The following is a 23,790-nucleotide window of genomic DNA, read 5'->3' on the forward strand; positions in this document are numbered from 1 at the left end:
TCTGCTCCTAGGCATGTACCATAGAGAAATTCTCAGAGAGGTGTGTAAGGGGATTTGTTAAATGATGCTAATGTTAGTGTTATTTCTGGTGGCAGAGAATTGGAGGCAATCAAAGTGTCTAACTCTAGGGGAGTGGACAGATCTAGTGTGGTTGGCAGCATGTATTACACACTGTACTCTGCAGCATTCAGTAATAATGGAACCAGATAGGTGAATATCCAGAAACATGTGTGAATCTTTAAAATATAACGCTGAGTGCAAAGATAAGAACAGTAAACTATAACACAATGCCATTTAAAATTTATGCACACAAAACAGCAACACACATTTTAATTTTTTGAAATAATTTAAACTTTTATTTTAGAATCAGGGACATTTTGTTACCTGAACCTTTGTATGTTGCATGATGCTGAGGTTTGGGGTACAACTGATCCTGTCACCCGTGAAGTGAGCATAGTATCCAGTAGTTAGTTTTTCAACCTTGGACTCCTTCTCTCCCTCTCTCTTCTAGTAGTGCCCCATGTCTATTGTCATCTTTATGTCCACGAATACCTAATGTTTAGCTCCCACTTATAAGTGAGAACATGCGGTATTCGGTTTTCTGTTCTAAAGCAAATATTTTCAGAAACACCTAAGACCAAAATAATGTATGTCAAATGCATTGGAATGGTTGCTTTGGTAGGAGAATGAAAATGATAATGCTGAATGCCTATAAAAGGAAGAAAAGAAAAGAAAAGAAAAGAAAATGTATGGAAGTTAAAAGAGACACAAACAAGAAGTCCTATAAGACCTTTTACAAAATCTGTATAATGGAAAAAGCACTGACAAACCACAAAAGTTTCTAAAGCTTAGCAGGTATTAATTGGCACTGCTAAAAGAGGAAGAAGTTATAGATTATAGAAAGGGAATAACTTAGATGCTCTTATCTAAGAATAAGCTTTGTCTTCTTAGAAGAGAAAGAAATATTTAATCCTATACCGGAAGGGGAAAGATGAGAACCACTGAACCTGCATCCTTTGCTGTTGGAATCAAATGGTTGACATTTTAGGAAATTTCTTCTCAAGAGCTAGTCTTGAAATCAGATCCCACTGTTCACAGGCTTTTCCTTTTTTAACCAAAAATAAGAAACAGAAATTGATAGGCATCGAGAGAAACAGAAGACTCATGGAACAAATAATAGTTCTTTTTAATCATGGAAATGAGGTAGTGTTAATCAAGCAAAAACAAGCTAGGGAAGCAACAGCAGCAAATGGAAAAGGAACGAAAAGCTCATTACAGCAACGATCTGAAATCAAGACGTACATTCTCACACCGCATCATGGTAAAGTGAAAAGAGAAAGCAGAGTTTGGTGAGAAAAGAATCTCTTCAGTTATGTGTACACAAATATTTCAATTTCTGTACATTTTATTTCATATTGTATGTCTCAGTGCAATCAAAGTTTTTCTAATTGCTTTCTGAATTTTTAGAAAAGGGAGTTTTAACTAGCTTGTGGACCAAAGACTTTCTTGAGAAAATTTAGCCAATTTTCTCTGCTTCCTTACCGATAACCGTTTTTCACCTGTTAATAGTCCTGGTTGTAACCATTTTTACTGTAATTTAGCCACCTCTAAAGCCATGGTTCTCAAACTTTGTGTGCTTTTGTAAGAATTCCCTTGGTAATGTGTTAAAGTAGCACAATCTTGGGACTTCTCTCCCCCAGAAATTCCGGTGTGGGGCTCAGGAATCTGCATTTCTACCAATTCTAGTCTAGATGATAGTCTTTATAATCACATTTTACGGAATATCTCCAAAGGACTGATTTTGGATATTGGAAAATAATATACATCTGCAAATGTCACATTCTTTAAAGCAAAGTAATCACATAAGTAAAAGTTAGAAGCAGTAGGTTATGATCCATAAAATGGGTGAATTTTTTCATCTTCCATCATATCGTTGTGAAGGATTCCAATGTATTTTCCGATAAAAGGAAGCACTACTTTGAGTGTACTTTTGAGTTATCATTATTTCACTCATATTTAAGATATTTTTTAAAATCCAAAATTATATGATAAGAAATACTTTTGGGTGAACTGAAATAGTCATAGTGGTTATTCTGAAACCTGTCCTAAATGGGAGCACTTCCTAGTATCTCTCCCTGGAACCCATCATCTGCCAGTAAACATGCATTTGCTCAGTTATCCAGGATGCTGCATTTTTTATAGCAGCACAGAGAGAAGAAAATTATTACCATTGTGATACCAAGAAACAAAAAGTTGAAAACATTGCTATTCCTGGTTCTTCTTCCTCAACCCCTCCAAAACTCAGTCCAGGCCATGTTCCTACGTGGATTTATCCAGCTAAGGCTGATACAGAGTGCTAGCCCTCTCAGGAAAAATGAGGTGGTACATCTCTTCTCAGGTGAAGTTTATGCCAGTGTACTATAACCCCTGTGGAAGGGCAGAGCATGTGAGGCTAATCACCTCATTCTTTTGAAGAAATAGGCTGAGCCCTTGAAGAACAAATATGCTATTTTATGCTCTAATAGGAGACCCGCTTTCCATGATCAAATGATACGTTAGAAAAGCCTAGAAGCAAGTAACTAAGTAGATTAAGTAGCATAGCTCATACACCAACTAAGGGAAAAAGAAACAAGCCAAAATCTCTATAAACTGCCCATCTCTGTTTCAAATTGGGTGTTACACTATTGACGAGTGTTGAAGCAGCAATTTTAGAATATAGAACCATCTTTGACTTAAAAAGGAGACTCAGGTGATATAAAGAATGACTTGGGTTATACTAAGATACAAAGGGCCTTTAGAAAAATGATCAGTTGCAATATGTCTCAATAATATTTCTAAATGTCCTCTTAAAATTTGTATTTAAAGGGAGCCTTTTAGGACAGATACTTCATGAAAAGTAATTGAGTTACTGTTAGTAATTGGGGAATTTTATGGGAGCCTACAGTTTTGACATATAATCTCTCCCGTTTAAGTATTTTATTTAACATAGGTACAATAACAGCATTTGCATTTGTTTTCATTATGCTGATGCAAAATTTACATGTTTAACTAGGTGTGTAAATGCATAAAATTATTCACTTTGAATAGCTATTTGCAATTTAATCAAATAGGATGAAGTGACAGGTATTCCTTTCCTTATCGTTTTCTCTATAAAGAATATTTAATTTTTCAGGCAGCCCCTATCTTCTTTTTAGATAAATTTTGAGGTATCAGATCTAGAACATTTTACCAGCACTGTGTGGGGAGCTTCAGTTGCATCTGTGGGTGTTTTGTCCTCATTTGTTTCCCTATTTTTTGTAGAACTATGGCTGCTGTTAGTGTTTCAATCAGATTTGGGGGGAAAAAAGTTTCTCTGGCATGCCTTCATTCCTTCTTCTCATTTCAATGGGTGCCATTACCAATATCTGCACCGAACAAAGAGGCAGGAAACAGAGTTGTCATGTCTCAGTCCAAATTCTGAAACCCATAAGAGTTTTTTTTCTTTCTCTCTACATCATTTGATTCACTTTCTTATAAAGTTAAAGGCAGGCTTGCTTTAGTTTTATCTTGTTTTCATTTGCTCAAGCTCCATTTCTCAGTTCCGGATGTTCTGAAGATTATGTGTAGAGATCTGACACCCATCTTTTCTTGGCTCTGGAATCCTGGCAGATTAAACTACGAACACGATAGCACTGCATTCTTTTTAAGGCTACCAGAGAAATGCCTTCCACTCTGGCCCTTAGTTTTGTAATGCAGTTTTTTTTAAAACAAATCCGTCAAGTTTAAAAGGGATTTTTAATAATAAATGTTAAAGGTACAAGGAGATGAAAGAAAGTGTTTGGTGAGTCATTTCTGATCATTTTAAAGGACAGTCTTAGAATTTCAAGGAAGCTAAATTCCAGGGGATAGTTTCATAAGTATGTTTAAACTTTAGATATTTGTGAACAATTAATTATTTTTTTAAGATCATACTGCTGCCTGAGAAGTTTTCTTTTTTCCAAATCGAGTGTTTCCTTTTCTTCTATCTTAAGACTGTACTTTCAGCTTAATCTTTTAGCAGGTGCCTTTGTTTAAAGAAAATAATTAAAGATTATGCCATTAAAAAATGTGCCCAAAATGAAGCAAAGTGTAACTACAATAGTTGGAAAATATAAAATATTTGGCTGAGATACCTGACAGAAAACAAATAAACTGGAAAAAGAGAGATTCTCGTTATAACAACAGCTATTCCCAACCTTGCTATCCAAAGATTAATTAATCCTTCCCATTTCCTTCTTTGCCTCATATTCTTCCTCCTCCTTTTTGCTGTTATTGTGATGATCAGATTCTGCACTGTCTTCAGAGGCAGAGAAAAATCTTTACTTTGCTTTCCATTGTATTGCCATAGAATTTAAGCTAGACCCCTTGAAGGAATTTGTTCATGGCTATATTTCTGACCCTTAGCAAATGTACAATAAGTATCTGTTGAAAGAATGAATAATTGAATGAATGAATGAATAAGATGTCATGTTCCCACTAATGTTGACAGGTTTCCAACCAATGTAAATCCTGTCTTTTTATATTTTTCCTTAAGTGATAACTATAAGTTTATGTCATAATCAGCTTCATTTCTTTTTTTTTTGCATATGGAGGTTCTCAGATTTTGAAAGCCACCAAGTGAAACCATTCCTGTGCTTTTCAATAGAATAAGAGACATGTCCATGTATTAATAACAAAACTAGAAAATATAACCACTGAAGTAATTTGGAATCAGACAAGGAGCCCTTAATTTTAGCTTGAATAAATGTTTTATATTTTAATTTATGAGGCTGCTTTGTAGACAGCCAAAACCAAAGCGCTGCTCCCATGAGACCTTCATAAAAGGAGATCATGCTACAGCCTTTTTTGGAAATGTTTCTTGATGTTTCACATGTTCTCCTTCCATACAACTGAATTTAAATTCCCTGAAGGTGTAAACTTTACTCTCATGCAATCCCAGGAAAAAGACATTACAACTGAATAACCACGCATCTTTTATGCTGAAATTGAGTCACTCATCAAATTTCATTTAATGTTTTTTGTGATGCTTATTTACCACTGTAAAAAATATACTTATAGTTCTCTTCCACATTTTTTTCCCTGAGCTTGGTGAAATTTCCTAATTTTAAAAGGTTGAAGGAGAAATGGGTAAATGATTCTAAAGTCATGTTTCAATTCATTTGTTTTCTTCTTCAGCTTCATAGTACTATTCTTGCCTATCTTCTTGCTAGCTTGATCCATTCAGGGACACATTTCAAGCAGTTTCAACTCTTTTAATTAGAATTTATTTTTAGATATTTACATTACATTACATTTAAGGTTTTATTTCATTTTGTAAAGTTTCATTTCAAAATGGAAAAGATACTTATTTTGTGTGCCAGACAGTCCTGTTCTTTGATGGTGGTGCTTACTCCCCGCTAAACCTCTACAGTTGTTACTTCAAAGATTTAGGGCAAAATTAACTTAGAGTCATTTTTGCCAAAGCAGAGACTTAGAAGGCCTTTGCCCAGGATGATGTTTACACATAATAGTGCTCAATAAATATATGTGACGGATTGTGAAGATCATCATTATCTATTAAATATTACTATTTTAAGGGCAAAATTGATAGGGAGAAAAATCAGTGCATCTATTCATCGTTCTTTTTGATCAATGAAAATGTACTTAGAGGCATGGTGGCTCATGCCTGTAATCCCAATGCTTTGGGAGGCCAAGGCAGGCGGATCACAAGGTCAAGAGATTGAGACCATCCTGGCCAAAATCATGAAACCCTGTCTCTACTAAAAAAAAAAAAAAAAAAAATAGCTGGGTGTGGTGGCATGCACCTGTAGTCCCAGCTGCTTGGGAGGCTGAGGCAGGAGAATCACTTGAACCTGGGAGGCAGAGGTTGCAGTGAGCCGAGATGGCGGCCACTGCCAGCCTGGCGACAGAGTGAGACTGCATCTCCAATAAAACAAAAAAGAAAGAAAGAAGGAAGGAGAGAGAGAGAGAGAGAGAGAGAGAGAGAGGGAGGGAGGGGGGAGAGAGAGAGAGAGAGAGAGAGAGAGAGAGAGAGAGAGAGAGAAAGAAAAAGAAAGAAAGAAAATGTACTTAGAGTAAATCACAAATATACAGATATACATTATACATTTTCTTTTAACCTGAACTTCCCTGTGACATGTAAATTGACTTGCTTATGTTAATAGCAGCCATTTAGGAGTAGATTTCTAAAGCACTGAATGATAATTAAATTGGGCATAATTCACAAACTGTAAGCTACTTTGAAAATGGGCTCCTTCAAAAAGGTAAAAGCTAGAACAGAACGTACAACTCACAACTGTCTCTGAACAGATTCTCATTACATAAAACCGCACACACAGTGTGGCAAAGATAATGTCAGCACTTAATGTAGAAAAATAATGCAACATGTTCTTCTTTTGGTTCATTTACTGCCATATGTTACTTGAGTAATGAAAACCTATTTGGTGTAGAGACAAGTGGATGTACTCTGAAAACCCTAGTCAATAATGAAGGCTTATATTTGCTATTTCTGGATGACTACTAAGTACTCAATTATGAAACATCTCTAGATTATTAGGAAATTTCATTTGATGTGTCCCCTATAAGGAGTAGAGGAGGGCATTTAGTTTTCTTTCTTCATTACCCAGTTACTGTGTAATGAAAATTCTTCCAAATTTGGAAATGCCTAATAACTATGCAGTTCTAATAGTACTAAATTAATTAATATTTAAACATTTTTATCTCCATAAGAGAATGCTATTAAAGAATTACTGGTTGCCCAAATACTCATATTTATCATTACTTTATATGATATCAAACAGAACTGTGAATTAAATATTAATTTAAATTATTCTAAAATGTATCAAAAATTCTATTAATTATCTAAATTATTCTAGGTTGTGGAAAAATCTGGAGTACAAATAATAAACTTTATCAATATTTAAACAGAAGTGAATTAAATAACTTATTTAATATTACTGAGAAGCAATGTCTACAGCTCAAATCTGAACAAATAAAAAACATGTTTTACTGTTTATTTTATATGATTGTTGAAGACAAACGAATTCCAACGTACAAAAATAATCAGAGACACAAAGACAAATGATGGCAAATATTTTGTGAATTTGGCTTCTTAACTTTTCTGTTTGATTATGAAGAGATTTCTGCCAGGACAAAAAACAAACTGATCAATTTGTGTAGAGTCATTCCATTAACTTAGCAAAGTTTTCAGACATTTCGGCTGACCTGGATCCAAACTACAAATTTATGGCTCTCAATCCAGTTCGCAATTAACTCCCCAAGTCTCTAATAAATAGGTGCAATTGTGTGGGATTATACTCTTTGCTTAAATTCACCTCAAAGATTTTTTTTTGATGAAGTTTTAACTCACAAATTTTTAGTTTACCATTTACCATTTATTGAGACGATATCACTCAATTTTGCATAGTATTCATATAAATTAAAACATAATGAAAAGTAGGTACTTCAACATAGCCCCTAAAGCCTCATGCAACTAAAAACAGTGGCTGATAAATTACAAAGAGAAAAATAAACCAGTTTACACTGGCACTTTGCTAATGCTGAATTTTAAGTACATATCAAAAAACACTGAAGTCAAACAAAGAAAATGTTTTACTAAATGGTTAGAAAACAAACTGAATCCCTCCAAATAGAAACAGCACCCTCCTCTCTTGCTCCTCCCCCTCCCACATATGTTACACTAAGCATTGTCTTGTCCAAACATATATAAATTGCTTGTTTAGAACTTGGAAAGAATTTAAGGCAAAAACCATGTGACTATGGGAACAGAAACTTAGTACTTCAAATTCAGGGTATCAGAAGCACGTCTTGCCACTTTCAATCCTAGTCATAGGTTCTGGAACTCTTCCTACATGATGGCTGGAGGACGATGGGATTTCTTCAGCTTCAAACCACTGGTGTTAGTTCTAGGATTTTGAGGTAAAGCAGTATGGCATTAGTAGTAGAATATGAATGACAAGTCAAATAGAATCTCTGAGGGTGGAAGATGCAGGGTGAGGTTTAAGTGGATGGTGTTAAGTAAGAATGAGGAAGGAAAGGAAAGAAGTTAAAATAGGAGTTTTTAATGGGATGTGGTTTATCTTCTCCCGCCCCCACACCTTTTTGTTTCTTGTTTTATTGCTATTCCCCACAATAGTTTGGGCTGGACAAGCAATGGAAATACGGATGGTTTCAAGGGAAGGAAAATAAGACAGAACTCATGATCAAATAGCATTTTTTTCTACTTTTTCCCTCATTCTTAGCTTTGCTTCACTCATAAATGTTATTTTTTCTTTTCTTTTATGTTTTATTTCCAATATTTGTTCTCTTACCCCAGGCTTGGGCAGGAGGTGGCAGAGGTGGTAATCAGTAAAAATCTAATCAAAGCACAGAGAAGACGGTCATTGTGTTGTCTTTCTTTCTCTTTAACTGCCTTTGTTTTTAGGATGAAGGATAAAGGACATCATCATTTTCTGTTCACACTCTATCTCCTCTCTACTATTGGCTTCATAATTGTACATCCTGTTTAGACAGGAGGCAGGACTTAATTCTGGAGGTGGGGCTTGGACCCCAGACAAAAAGGAGGGATAGTTGAAATAGGGATAGGGTGGTAGCAGTTTTCCATAAGACATGTCCAACAGTGTGCCAGGTCAGTTTATCATTGCCATGGCAACACCTGGAAGTTACCACCCTTTTCCATGAGAATGACCCAATGACCTGGAAGTTACCTCCCTTTTTCTAGATATTTCTGCATAATTTACCCCTTAATTTGCATGTATTTAAAAGTGGGTGTAAATATGACTGCATAACTACCTCAGAGCTGCCACTGTGGACACACTGCCTATGGGGTAGCCTTGCTCTGCAAGGCGCAGTACCTCTGGTGCTGCTGTATGCTGCTGCTCTACACTGCTGCTTCAATCAAAGGTGCCGTCTAACACTTCCGGCTCACCCTTGAATTCTTTCCTGGGAGAAACCAAAAGCCCTCCTGGACTAAGCCCCAATTGTGGGGCTTGCCTCCCCTTTTTCACTGTCAGTCTAAGCACTGCTGCTGTCCTGCCCTGGGATTTGGAGAGGTTCTGGCATTGCTCTGATCTATAACCATCTCACTTTTTTGTAACTCAAATAAACATTACAACCCCAAATGGCCCAGCCTAAATATTGTGTGATATTCAAAGAAACACAGTCCAGCAAACAATGTTAGTAAAATGTCACCCAGGTCTTTACTTTCATCTCTTGAAAATCACAAAAGGAGATCCTGTTCAAAATTCACAGTACCACTTTATATCCATTTTCTGTAATTTCTCTTGCTTTACCACTTTCTCTCATGCCTAGATGCTTTGAAACCCCTTTTTCCTACTTCTAAACTTTCAGTTTTCTGATATAAGTTGCCTTTAGGAGGGACTTTGTTCCTTTTCTAATTTTCTGTTTCCTTTTCGTTTGTTCTATGTTCTCATTCCAGTAAACTTCTACCCTCTCTGATACAAGTCTCCCAATCTCTTAGCTGATTTTTCCCCAACCCCCAATACCCTAATATGTCTGGTAAAGCTAGCGGGGAGATTAGAATATGGGGCATGGGGTGGGGAGAAGTAAAAATGTCAGAATTTCCTTAATAGGTAGGGGAATTTAAAGATGCTTGGAGGATTCACACATTAATATTCTTTGCCCTTGTTAGAACATCTTCAATTACCTTTCTCCTTAGTTGTCTCGCTTTTAATTACAAATATATTCACGTTCTTTTATCCCCTAAATAATCCCCACAAACATGCTTAAAACTTAACCTTTCAACCTAATCCTCAGACAACCCATAAAAATAGCTTTCTTATGCTGCCTCTACTTTCTAATCTTCCTTTTTAAAAAATAAACAAAAAAGTCCCACCAAAGCCTGGTTTCCATGCTTGGTGTAGGTTACCAGTTGCTAAATTTAATGCCTTCTTTTCAGGCCTGCATCGTATGGGTTTCTCTGAAGTCTTAATATTCTTTCTTGAAACTTCTGTTTCTGTCTCAACAAATTATTTTATATTTATTTTTCTTGTGACTTTTTCTTAGTCTGCTTCCTTTATATTCTTACTATGGACACATCCCAGAGGGCAATCTCAACTATTTTGTGGATAACTCTCACATCTAAAACTCCAAACATTTTTCTACAGAGTTACCACAGGTCCCTTTGAAAGTCTAATTAGAAGCAGCCACACTTTCTCCAAGAATAAAAAAAAATGCCTATTCAATAAGCATATAAGGTTTTATATTCTGGGTCTCAAGCTATACGGACTCCCTGAGGTTAATCCATGGACAACCTGCTCCAGAGCTAGACAGTGCTGCGATTAACATGTCTAGCTGAATATCCTTTAGGCTCCTTCAGCTTGTCAGGTTCTTAGCCCTCCCTGTAAACTTCTCTTACTCCATCAAAACTTTATCAAGTTCCTGCCGATTTTACTTTCAACTATTGGCATCACTATCCAACAGATCATCCAAACTAAAAACCACTACATAATTCAGTGTCCTTCTCTCTCCCAAGATATACCAATATGGCACCAAGTTCTGACAATTTCATGGAATCATTTCCTATTTATCTACTCTACCTGCTGTTATATTAGTTGAGCCCTCTTCACATGTTTTTTTTTACTCCAACATTTTATTCTAGATTTCTGTCACTGTAATTCATCTTCATATTGTCAACGACTCTGTGAAGCTATCTTTCTAAAGCACAAATCTAACCTAATTCCATGCCTAAATACATTTGCTGACACCTTATTGCTTCAAGCAGGGTCACAAACTCAAATGCCCTTAGAAGCCAGACACGGAATATAAATCAGTGAAACAATGACTGGACAGGAAACAGTCCAGAGGCGGAGGATCCTAGAGGCAGCTCCCACTCAGTCCTTGTCATTTGTTGCCATATAAAAACGCATGTCCAACGTTGCCAAGTATTTTAGTTTTTCAAGAGAAGGTAACACTTAATTTTTTTAAAGTAAAATTTCTTAATTTTAAATGATTAGCTCAAATTATTTAAGGTACGATGTAAGAAAAACTGTCAAGAACTCTGAAGGATCTGACATTTTATGCTAATTGCAAGCTAAAAACTTAGCCTGCTGTAGTTTCATGGGTGTTGGCAGAAGACATGAAAGGTAAAGAACTGTATTACTCATGGGCAATAACAGTAGCCACTGTCAACATGTGCCCTCATTCCCTGAAACCGATTCCAACAGTGACGTGAAGGGACTCAGGAGACAGCGAGAGCTATACACATAGTGGTTTGTAGTACAGGAGGATTACCCTGAGTTTTGGGACCCGAATATTTTATAATGGGCAGTAAGTTTGCCTGCCATCTACTCTGGAAGGAGGCACTATTTTCCAGGTCTGTTCGCTACACAAACATCTCTGTAAGGACGGTATGGGAAAACAAAGGCAGTCAGTACTTCTGCTTGTAAGATACGCAGAAACCTGAGAGACCCATAAAGAATTGTCTCTCTGCAACCAAAATGAAAACGGATTCGTAGAGCAGCTCTAACCTGTGGGATGTGAGATTGTGACCTATGGTATAGAGCTGAGGTCATCACACTATAGCCTTCATACTGGCCAATTTGTTTTTGTAAATACAATTTTCTTGGCCCTGGGCCATGCCAATTCATCTGCATATACCTACGGCTGCTTTTGTGTACCATGGCAAGGTTGAATAGTTGTAACAGAGAGCAAGTTTAAAATATTTGCTCTTTGACCCTTTAAGGAATAAAGACTACTTTTTCTTGACTGAACACTGGTATACAGAATATAATTTTAGCATGTTATCTAGAATACTTTAAACGTTAGAATCAACAATTAATGAATGAATTAAGCAAATACGTTTTGAACAGTTACTGTTTGTCAGACAGGGTGCAAACAAGATAGTGATGCTGCTGTAACAATAACAACAAAAAATTCATTCCTTATTTTCTAGGGGCTCTAGGTCCAGTAAAGGATGCAGGCAACAGAATAGTGAAAATAATATAGCATAAATTTTCCTATACTTGCTGTAACCACATGGATTTGTGGGAGTGCATAGGAAGGAACGTCTACACAGCCTGGGAGAGTATGGAGGCTTCCTAAAGGAGAGTCTTCAAAGATGAAGATGTATTCCCTAGATACAGAAAAAGGTAAGGACATTCTACATACAGAAAACAGAGGGTGCAAAACTTGGAGGTTGGGGAAGGAAGACAACATTGGGCCAATGTGCTTGGTAGAGAGAAAACATTAGGTACAAGAAAGGGCAGTGTGTATGTGGTGGGGAGGAGAAATGGGTGAAATGAGTAGGGGCAAGTTCATCAAAGGCTTTGAATGTCTTGCTGAGGAGTTTATTCTAAAATGATGAGAACTTTAAGGTAAGAATTGTATGGCATTTTTGGAAGTTAGTGAGGCTGAAGAGAAAAAATAAAAAAGCCAGTTTGGATGTGGTTGCACTGACTCAGATATAAAATAATTAACACCAGAAGGAAGCAGTAGGGAATGAAGAGGAGGAATGTATTAGTTTGTTCTCACACTGCCATAAAGAACTACCTGAGACTGGGTAATTTATGAAGTAAAGAGGTTTAATGGATTCACAGTTCTGTAGGCTGTACAGGAAACATAGCTGGGAGGCCTTACAATTATGGCAGAAGGTGAAGGGGAGGCAAGAACATCTTTACATAGGTGTAGGAGAGAGAGAGAGAGAGAGAGAAGGGGAAAGTGCTACACTTTCAAACAACCAGATCTCGTGAGAGCTCACTTACTATCACGAGAACAACAGGGAGGAAATCTGCCCCCACGAGTCAATCACCTCCCATTAGCCCCCTCCTCCAACATTAGGGATTCCAATTCAACATGATGTTTGGGTGGGCACACAGAGCCAAACCATATCAAGGAATGAGCAATAGGAAAGAAGAGGAGATGGGATTAGGTATTCACATTCTTTCATGTGCCCTCTGCTCCAGCCACATCAAATTATGTACCTTTCCTTTACTTCAGCATGCTTTTTCATATGTGTGTGTGCACACATGTGTGTATTCTTTTCTGAGGTGAGGAAGAGGGGATCTTTTTATGTACTTAGGGTTTCAGTGCTTACCAGATTATAAGCAACCTGAAGGCAGGAACCATGCCTTGATTATCTTTATACTCCTAAAACCCTATGATGAGCTCGGTATAAATAGAGGTTTAGTACATTGCTGGTGAATCAATGAATCAATGAATCAATGAATGCACAAGTGCAACTTCACCTTCTTTCCCACTCATTCATTAGAACTCAGCTCAAAAAGAACTCCTCTTTATAAAGCTGAATTCCCTTTCTTTACTCTTGTTACTTTCCCCAGAGTACTGTGTTCCCAGAGAAGCTTGCATTATTACATGAAATCAAACTGAATAGCAATGGTCTCTGTCAGCCCCAGGAGAATTTTAGAACCCACAGGGGAAGTCTTATTCTTTATCCTATCTCTAGTGCCTGGTGCAGTACAGACAGTTTATAGCTGCTGCCTAATAAATGTTAGTAAAATGAACATGTACTTACACCTTACCAGGTTTATCTCTGATGAATCAATCATCTTTCTAAACAATTCAGACTGACTATTCATCATTCCATTTGGTAATCCAGTCCATGATCTGATCTTCAACTTTGATATATTTTTAGCCTTACAACAGTTTAATTGCTGGACTGTGCAGAGATGGTCACAGTCTCACTCTTTTTTGTGCCTGATCAAATGAGTGTATGTTTAATGTAGTGAAAACTTCAGACAACTTGGATGGTATCATGATGGCTAAGAATCATGAAAACAAAGAAGAGTATAAGCAGTTGCTTGCCTGTGTTCTAATTGTATAGGCACTGTTTTAGCTTACCATCTGCAAAACTGGAATGATATTAAGTTTATCCCGAGTGTAAAGTATGAATAGTAGGTGGTTAGGGGGTATTTTGGACTTACAGTATCCTTTGCCAGCAGTGGTTTGAAGATTCTTGATGCTGCTGCTATGTGCTTTTATCCCCTCTGAGAGCACTCCATTTGCCTCATTAACCATAGGACTTGAATTAATATGAATTATTGAAGCTATTTCTTGTTGTCTGCTTTTTAGAAAGCATTTGGCTAAACATCATTGTTCTTTTCACAGGAAATGTTGATTAACCCTTTAGCATAATTGTTTAAAATAAGAAAAACATAATATTGCCAGTTTTTTTCAATGTCTTAAGACAGTGTTAATAATGAAATATAACGTAGTTAATTATTATGACCCTGCCTCCCACTTCCATGGGGAGGAAAGAAGTGCTATGAATATATAAGCAATAGAATTTCAGTGGATTACTATATTGTCTTCTTCCTTTATATCTACCTTTTGCACATCTCTTCTACTATTATCACACTTACAATGTCGCCATCAATCTTGGATTTTCATAGTGTTTAACATTAAAAAGAAACCACTGCACAGTCTTAGACATTCAGCTTCAAGAAGAGTTTAGTAAACACTATAGCTTTAGTCATGCACAACTAGAGAACTAGAAGACTAAAGAGTGCCTTTAGGTATCGTTTAAGATAGATGTGTAAACTGGGTGGACCCCCAAATGACAATTGTAATCAAGATTCATAAGTTCAGACTGGACAAACCAGACAGATGGTGGACCTTACAAACCAATTCTGAAGTGTATTTATCCATGTCTGAGTGTGCTGTCATTACACATCTGTTTATAGGAGCATGTAGTCTTCTGGAGTCAGTTGTGTCGACTATGTTGGTTTCTCATGCCTGAAATAATCTTTAGGGGAACAAGGATGAAAGTCACTTCTCTAGGGTATATAGCCTTTTTCTAGATTTCTCAGTGTGGATGCATTTAGGTAGGAGTGACTCAGAGCTTTGTGTCCAAACCTGGTCACAAGGAGATAGTATAATGAAATTAATCCTGACTCAAATTATTATCTGCCTAGACTTCAGACAAACTAATGTAGCTCTCTTGATCCTTGATTTCCCCAACTATACCAGACGAAATTTTTAAAGAATTAAATAGGGTATTCTATGTAAAAGAGTTAAAACAGTGCTGGCATAGAGTAAGTCCTTAGTAAATTTTAGTTATTATTTTCTCATACAAACCTTAAAAGGAAGCTCAGATAATCCTGGCTGCTTCTTGCTGACTTGTATGTAGTGCAGTTGGGAAGACTCTGGCAGATGGCAGTGGCTCCCTGAGTCTTCCAGAATTTCCTGCTTTAGTCTGTAGGCATGACAGAAGATATGACCTTACTGAGACGTTAAAGGGAGGAGGTGGGGAAGAAGGGAAAGGAAGAAGGGAAAGAGAGAGAACCAAAGAAATGAAGGTGAGAAAGAAGAAATGAAAGGAGAAAAAAATAAAGGAGGAAAGAAATACCTTTTCCTCACAAACCTTGACAGTCTGTTATGAAGACAGCATTTGCTAATTAGCAAACTGTTTTAAAATTTGTACAAAAATAGTTATGGATGAAACAGAAAGCTATGCCTTAACACATTGTAGTATTGAGTCATGTTTGTCTTTATTTCAGTGGATTCAACAGTTGGTATTGCCACCCATCACCTTATCAGTATGCAAAGCTTGGTTTTCCATTTTGAATTTGTATTTTTAAAATTTACATTAAACATTTCCCTGTGAATAGTATAAATTTCTCATGTTATGGTTGATGATAACTTTTCTTAATACTGAAACCATAGTTTTTCTCTAACACTGTAAACTCTTTTTATGTCTTACTACACTCAAACAATGACAATTATACTAGAGCTGAAGATAAAGGTAAGTCGTGGGTGCTTCTTCCTGGTTCTAAGAATGACTTAGTCAGGAAAGTTAATGACTGATATTTGGCTATGGAATAATTTAGAAGGGAAAGGCAACTGTGAGGCAAAAGTTATACTATTTTGTCTTAGCTTTGAATAAATAAATACTAAAATTCTATCTATAAAAGATAGGCCTAGTTGTATTTTACAAATGCCATGTTTGTATAGCATCTCATGGATATAAGTTTACATTCAAAGTTAATAGGATTTTAAAATTGTTTCCATTTTTTAAGTCTTTTAGCAATTATCACAGCCGAGCTGAAAGTGTTAGGCAATGTTAAAGTAGGCACTGAGAAGACACTTTTTTATTCCTCCTGATAGTCATTGATATAATTAACTGCCAGCAGCAAAGTTGGATATATATTCCATGGCCTTGAATTTGAGTCTAGCTAACTGGCCCCTGTGGGGCTAATGCCCATGACTTTGGCCTTTTTTACTATACTTAATAGTACAGAAACATAGATTCATTTGGCTCCTGAAGGATTAGAGCTTTCTCTGTCTAGCCTCCTCTTCGATACCTATGCTGAATTTTTTCTTTTTTCGCTTTCAAGGAGCTAAATTTGGCAATAATTGGTGAGTGCTGATTCTTAAACTTAAAAAAAGTCGTATTGGCAATATTTTTTTTTTCTCTCTAGTCACAAAATAATAAAAACACCAAAGAGAAAAATGGAAATGTCCTAGCATTCCTAGAAGACATTGTTCTTTATGCTCCCTTTAGGCTAAGAAAGGAGGTGCTATTTCTTCTTCCTTGTTCTTAAAGAAGGGAGAGAATGCAAAGAATATTAGATCAGGAAAATGTTCTACTTTTTCAGACTTATTAATATGCCCTTCCCACCAGTATCAGCCCCTCTCTTCTTTTCTTTTTTTCCCCCCTTCTCTCACTAGCAACAATTTCCTGAGGACACAGAGTCTGATAGTGCAAATAGGGTCACATTTGGAGACAGTTTGGTGATATATGCTAATATCCACTCTGGACTAGCTGAGATCACCAATTTCATTTCTCTTGTTATCTATACCCTATGAACTGCAGCCTTCAGGGCAAAATGTGTTTAACCTGCAACGATACATTGCCCAGAAGCCATTCAGTGTTTATGTCAGTCTATATTATTATTTAGAAACAATTAGAGCTAGTTGGATTTCAAGAATTTTCTTGAGTTTCAGGTCAAAGTTTATTTTTTAAAAAAGAGAGAATAATCTACAACTTTATCAGCATGCAGCTAAAATAACAACTATAATTTTAGATTGCTAGCTCTTTTTTCCTCTGGCTGCATTTATCCCCTGCTGCCAAAAGGTATGCACGGACATATACACTGAGAGCCCACAGGGTGAAGGATGTGGGTATGGATAGTGGGAAAGATTTGTAAGAGATTTGTACTTGGTAGCAGTAAAAAAATTCCAATAAATATTGTTTTCATAGGACAATCTCATCTCTGGAGAACAACAGGTATTTAATTAAAATAAAAACACCCATTGATTGAATAACAAAATTTTTAGATAATCACAATTCTGACATGTTGCGAAATTAGAAAATATAGTAATGCTCTCATTTGGTACCAATGGCATTGACTCCCATTGAATTTTTTACTCACTGTGATATGTATTACCAATAAAACAATGTAAAAACAACTGCAAACATAATTTTAAATAATTACAAATGTTGATTATGTTACATTATTTTTCACTTTACAATGATTTCTTTTCATCCCTAAAAATAAATACTTGAAAATATCATATCTTTATATAGACGTCACAGACAAAACATAAAATCTGTTCAAGTCAGGTACCTTAATATGGACTGGGATAAACAGAAACCATGCCCATCATCAGTGCGCTTTTTCAAAAGGCTAGTCTATTACACAAATAAAACAATTACTTGCCAATGAGGGCAATTTGCATATAGCAGTGAGTTGTAGTATCTCTGTTTTCATTAGGCTGTTTTCGAAGAAGTGAGTTGAAATTCATCTGAGTTAGGTATATAATGACACATTAAAATAATACGCTTGCGATAATCTCATGAGAATCAAGGGTTAGCCATTCAGCCATGTGGCCTGACAGCCAGGACTCAGAGGGGAATGGAGTTTAGTAACTAGATACATCCCCAACCATCTCTAGGGACCTCAGAGTAAGTGGTAACTAATCTATTTTTCCTCCCAGGCTGCAAACGAAGATTAAAATTCTGCATATTTGCTTCTCTAGTTATCATTATCAAATAAATCATTCTTTCATGTGTATATATACAGATATACATGTATATAAACATACATCTAACTTAATCCACTGCCTACTAATAGCTTCGATTTCTTCATCTTACTCAGTTTCCGCTTCTTCATAACTTCAGCTTTTCATGAACTCTCTGGAATTCTCCCATAACTTATTTCCTGTTTCAGCTCTCCCTGCTCACTCTGGTTCTCCCCACATTTCCCGTTATAAATTCCTTAAAAAAGAGAACTTAATGCTTGCCCTCTGCTCCGTCCTGCGGCTGCCCACTGCCTTCCTACCGTCCACCATGGTCCCTCTGCGATCCAGGCGCATCGTCTCCGGGATCGCCACCGCCTTCCACCTGGGCTCCCCGCTGCGGCCCCTGCCAGAGCCAGCGCCTGGTGGACCCATGTGGAGATGGGATCAGATTCTGCGAGTCACCAGATCAGATTCTGCGAGTCACTGAAGCCTTTAAGAGGGACATCAATAGCAAAAAGATGAATCCGGCAGTTAGTGCCTACCGGGACCACAACTGAAAGGTTTACGTGCTGCCTCGCGTCCACAAGGCAGAGGCCCAGATTGCGGTCAAAAATTTGGACAAGGAATACTTCCCCATTGGGGCGCTGGCTGAATTCTGCAAGGCATCTGCAGAAGTAGCCTTGGGCGAGAGGAGCGAAGTCTTGAAAAGTGGCCGGTTTGTCACTGTGCAGACCATTTCTGGAACTGGTGCCTTAAGGACCACTGCCAGTTTTCTGCAAAGATTTCTTAAGTGCAGCCGAGATGTCTTTCTGCCCAAACCGGCCTGGGGAAATCACACAGCCATCTTCGGGGATACTGGCATGTAGCGACAAGGTTACCAGTATCATGACTCCAAGACTTGTGGTTTTCACTTCACAGGCACTGTGGAGCACATTTCAAAAATACCAGAGCAAAAGTCTTCTTCTTCCGCATACCTGCACCCATAATCCCACGGGAATGGACCCTGGTCCCAAGCAGTGGAAGGAAATAGCAACAGTGGTGAAGAAAAAAAATCTCTTTGCACTCTTCGACATGGCCTACCAAGGCTTTGCCAGTGGCGATGGTTACAAGGATGCCTGGGCTGTGCGCCACTTCATCGAACAGGGCATTAAAGTTTGTCTCTGCCAATCATACGCCAAGAACATGGGCTTATACAGTGAGGGTGTGGCAAGCTTCACTGCGGTTTGCAAAGAGGCGGATGAAGCCAAGCGGGTAGAGTCACAGTTGAAGATCTTATTCCAACCCTCCCCTCAATGGGACCCGTTTGCTTCTACCATTCTGAACACTCCAGATTTGCCAAAACAATGGTTGCAAGAAGTTAACTGCAAGGCCGACCGCATCATTAGCATGTGAACTCAGCTGGCCTCCAGCCTCAAGAAGGAGGGTTCCACCCACAATTGGCCACACATCACTGACCAAATTGACATGTTTTGTTTCACAGGGCTAAGGCCTGTGCAGGTGGAGCGGCTGACCAAGGAGTCCTCCATCTACGTGATAAAGGACGGCCGCATGTCTGTGGCAGGGGTCACCTCCAGCAACGTGGGCTACCTTGTCCATGCCGTTCACCGGGTCACCAAGTAATGTCCCTGGTGCAAGAAAACAGAGACAACCTTTCTGTCTTCAGCCTCTGCTATTGGGAGCTTCACACAGGAAGAAAGAGGGTGGATGGTGGTGAGTGGGTTGTTTCTTTCAACTACAGTGTGTAACACTCAGCGACTGAATGTTTCTCAGAAAAGGACATGTAGTGACATCAGAGGCATCCGTGGCTGGCGTCTGGAACATTGTGGCTCTAAACCAAACTCTCCCCTGTCCTTTTAATCCAACTTTTCTCCAAGAGTTTACATGTGCAAGAAAGTCATCACACCATGAAACCTGTCCATTATGCCATTGCAATATTTCAGAAACTGTAACTGATGTGTCATACAGTGTTGGGTTCCTCTTGAGAAATAGCACACGTTAGAGGATTTGAGAGAAGACCTAGTTGTGTCATGAACGGTTGGCTTCATGTCCGTCCTCCCATCATGGAGCAGCCTTATCAACAGACCATACTGCAGAAATTTATGTTTATGAAAACCAATGAGTCTGCTGCCACTACAGCAAGGAAAACATGCAGATTCCTGCCTTATTTAAGAAAACCAAAAGGCTCCCTTTTCTTCTTTGCCATTGCTGTTCTTGTCCTTACGCACAAAGCGTTTTAACCAATGTAAATTTTTATCCCATTCTACTGTGTGATTGACCAACAACCCTATCCTATAGGGATTTATTTAAGAATAAAGAGGCTGAGCGCAGTGGCTCTTAACTGTAATCCCAGCACTTTGGGCGGGTCACTTGAGGTCAGAAGTTTAAGACTAGCCTGGCCAACATGGTGAAGTCCTGTCTCTACTAAAAATTAGCCAGGCATAGTAGCGGGAGCCTATAATCCCAGCTACTCGGGAGGCCGAAGCAGGAGATTCGCTTGAACTGGGGAGGCATAGGGTGCAGTGAGCCCAGATTGTGCTATTGCACTCCATCCTGGGCAATAAGAGTGAAACTCCATTTCAGAAAAAAAAGAACATAACTTTCTGCTGATCCCATACCCTCACCCTCCTTGGCAAAGAATAATGGAGAGTAGGTAACCGCAGTTTATCTCAGCATCCTCTTCGATGATTGTGTAATTTCCTCCTGTTGGGATGTCATCTCTGCCCAGTTGGACCTCCTCCCTTTGTTGAATGTGGTTGTGCATTCGCTCATCTCACATCGTGAGTCAGGCGCACAGGCAAGTACCAAGAAAGAGGATATTCTAGGCTTTGTGTGCTACCAGCTGGGCTCAGGCTCCACCCACTGGAAAGAACCACCATCTGCTCTAATTATGTAGACTTATTGCAGCCTGCTTTCTCTGTTACAATAAAATTACTGTAAACTGCGCCCCCTCCCTCGCCCCACGCCCTGCAAAGGAAGAGAATTTTATTTATTCATTTTTTAATGTCAGGCTTTAGCATCAGTTCCTAACCAGACTTGGGTTGTATGCCCATGCTGACTCAGTCAGTTCTGGTTTACGAGGTCTGTATTGTGCCACCTCTTTAACATGAGCTGTAAGTCAGGACACTTCACACAAAAGAGTCTGACATGTCTGGTACATCCTGCCTCAAGCTATTGTCGCTTTAATCCACCGTGTTTTCTGAATTAGTCTTTCCAGTAGGTTATCTAAGGAAAGTAATATCTAGTCATTATTAGCCAAACAGCCGCCAAACAGCCCCAACATTGATTTTGTCAAATATGTTGATTATGCAGTCACCTGGCAAGGACCTGAGAGAACAGGTAGCGTTGGCAAGATTTTATGGAACGGAAATTCAACTGGGCATCAGAAGACCTGGATGTTAGCTCTCTGTGGCCATGAATTAGGTCTCAAATTGGGCAAGTTGCTCAGTCTTTCAGACTTTCCATTCTACATCTGAAAGTTGGGGAAATCAGCTGTACAATTTATAAGGTGGTTCCCAGTCTGAAATTCTGTGGGTCCACATCTTGAGTCTTGAGGTCAGAATATATTTAGAATATGAAGAAGGCAATGAGCCTCTCAGGAGCTTCTAGGTGATAAAAGATCAGAATGAGGGCACTGCTTTTTTTAAAGGAAGAATATCTATCATCAGAAATGACTTCCCTGAGCTAATATGTACTTGTGAGTCTAAGATGGGTTATGGCAAACCCACTGACTGTAGTCCACATAACAAAATAGTTGGGGCAGGACTAAGACAATCGAAGTCTGAGAGAAATAGATACCACAGGAAGGAAAGAAGTCAATCTGTCAAATACTTTCAGAGATGACTTAACTTACAATTAGTGAGTGTGCCTGTTCTCTAATAGTCAGGAATGTCAACACTCACTTAATACATTATTTGATTTAGCTCTACATTTTTCTTATTCCAGCTGCTGACAGTTTTCAGTGGCTACAGTGAGCTGAACCCCCAAGAATCTAGACATGAATGAAATTGGAGTTACATTAAAAAAATCAATATGCAACCTGAGAAGAGATATGCAAAGTCATTGGAAGGAACCTGACTGGCTCCCAGGCCAGCAAACTTCACAATCATCTGACTGAATATATGAGATCTAATGAAAGACTCTCTTAGAAGGCAGGTGCTATGATTTGAATGTGTCCTTCCAAGTTCATGTGTTGAAAACTTAACTCCCAAAGCAATAGTGTCAAGAGGTGAAACCTTTAAAAGGTGATTAAGTCATAAGGCCTCTCCCCTTATGAATAGAATAATGCTGTTGCCACAGGAGTGAATTTGTTATAAAAGTAAGTTTGGCTTCCTCTTGTTCTTTCTTTTGCCATGTGTTTCCTCCTGCCATGTTATGACACAGCAAGAAGGCCCTTAGTAGATGAGGATCTTGGACTTGCCAGCCTCCAAAATCATGAGCCAAATAAAATTTTATTGTTTGTAAATTACCCAGTCTGTGCTATTTTACTATAGCAGCACAAAACAGAGACAGCAGGTATCAGTAATATTTTATTATAGTAGCACAAAATGAACCAAGACAGCAGGAAAGCTAATCATGGAACAATGGCCATGACAGAGTGTTGCAAGCCAGCTTGGCTCGTGCTCATCTAAGCACTGTTCACAGGGAAGACAGTTTTAGCCAATGGTCTTCTGCTATTCCAGATTCATTAACAAAGTAGCAATAATTGCCAGTGGTAGTAGCAAGTGGACTTTGAGGGTTTTGGATTCTGATAATTTCTTATTGGAGATTAGTATATGGATATTCTAGTTATATTAATACATAGATCCCTAAGTCCTTGATTAACGTATGTTTAGCCTTAAAGAGATGCATTGTCATTTGATGTGATAAAACAATCAAATGTTGTCCTTCAAATCCAAGGACCAGATACTAGGCAGTGATACATTCACCAAAGTGATGGTGGTCACACTGAGGTCTTCAACCTGGAAGAATGTCAGTAAATACAGACAGTCTTCCTATGGTGACCACAATGCGTCCATGTGCCTTCAGGTTGTTCTTATGCTTAATTTTTAAAAAAATATTTACACATTTGCCTTCAGAGTAAAATCCCAACTCCTGACGTGGCCTTATTCACTGCTACCTCATCTTCTCCAACTCTGCTCTTCAGTGACATCACTCAAGCCACACTTCCTCTCTTCCTGTGCTGCTAACTTGTCAAGGTTGTCTCTGCCTTCGAGTCTCTCCACTCACTCTTCTCTTTGCCTGGAAATTTCTTTTCCTGATATGTATGTGGCTTATTCCTGTTCAGCATTCAGGCCTTAATTAAAAATAATGATAGAAGGCGTCTGTGATGATCCTATCTAATATAGTTCTCCTATCTCTACTTCATTCTATTTCATTTATATTTGAAAAGTTTTATTTATTATAGCTAACAGTAGTCAAAATGATTGCACTTATTTGCTCCCTCTTTAAAAAAAAATGTTTTCCTCACTAAAATATTTATTCTGTGACAGTAGGACCTTGCCTGTTACACCCATTGCTATATTCTTAGCAAACAGGAGACTACCTGAAACATATAGAAAGCTCAATCAGTGTCCTTTAAATGAACATAACAGATTGTTACTCTGGCCATTATCCGATCAGCTTAAGCTTCCCATATTAGAGAACACTTATTGGTTTTGTTTTGGTCAGATGGTAGCATTCCCATGGGGCTCAGAGAAAGACCCTGATTTTTAGAACAAAACTAAGTGGTTTAGGTTGTGGTCCTCTCCAGAACCTTAGCCCTAAGCGAATAGACATTTAGCATTACAGAAGATGTATTTCCTACTTGGAGGCCTG

At 38.2% G+C, this 23,790-nt stretch overlaps 1 pseudogene; it reads left to right on the forward strand.

Moving 5' to 3' along the window:
- The first annotated feature begins 18,304 nt into the window (after positions 1-18,304).
- Positions 18,305-19,596, forward strand: LOC104672058 (annotated as a pseudogene).
- The last annotated feature ends 4,194 nt before the right edge of the window (positions 19,597-23,790 follow it).

Source organism: Rhinopithecus roxellana, chromosome 10 (assembly GCF_007565055.1).
Source record: "Rhinopithecus roxellana isolate Shanxi Qingling chromosome 10, ASM756505v1, whole genome shotgun sequence".
NCBI lineage: Eukaryota > Metazoa > Chordata > Mammalia > Primates > Cercopithecidae > Rhinopithecus > Rhinopithecus roxellana.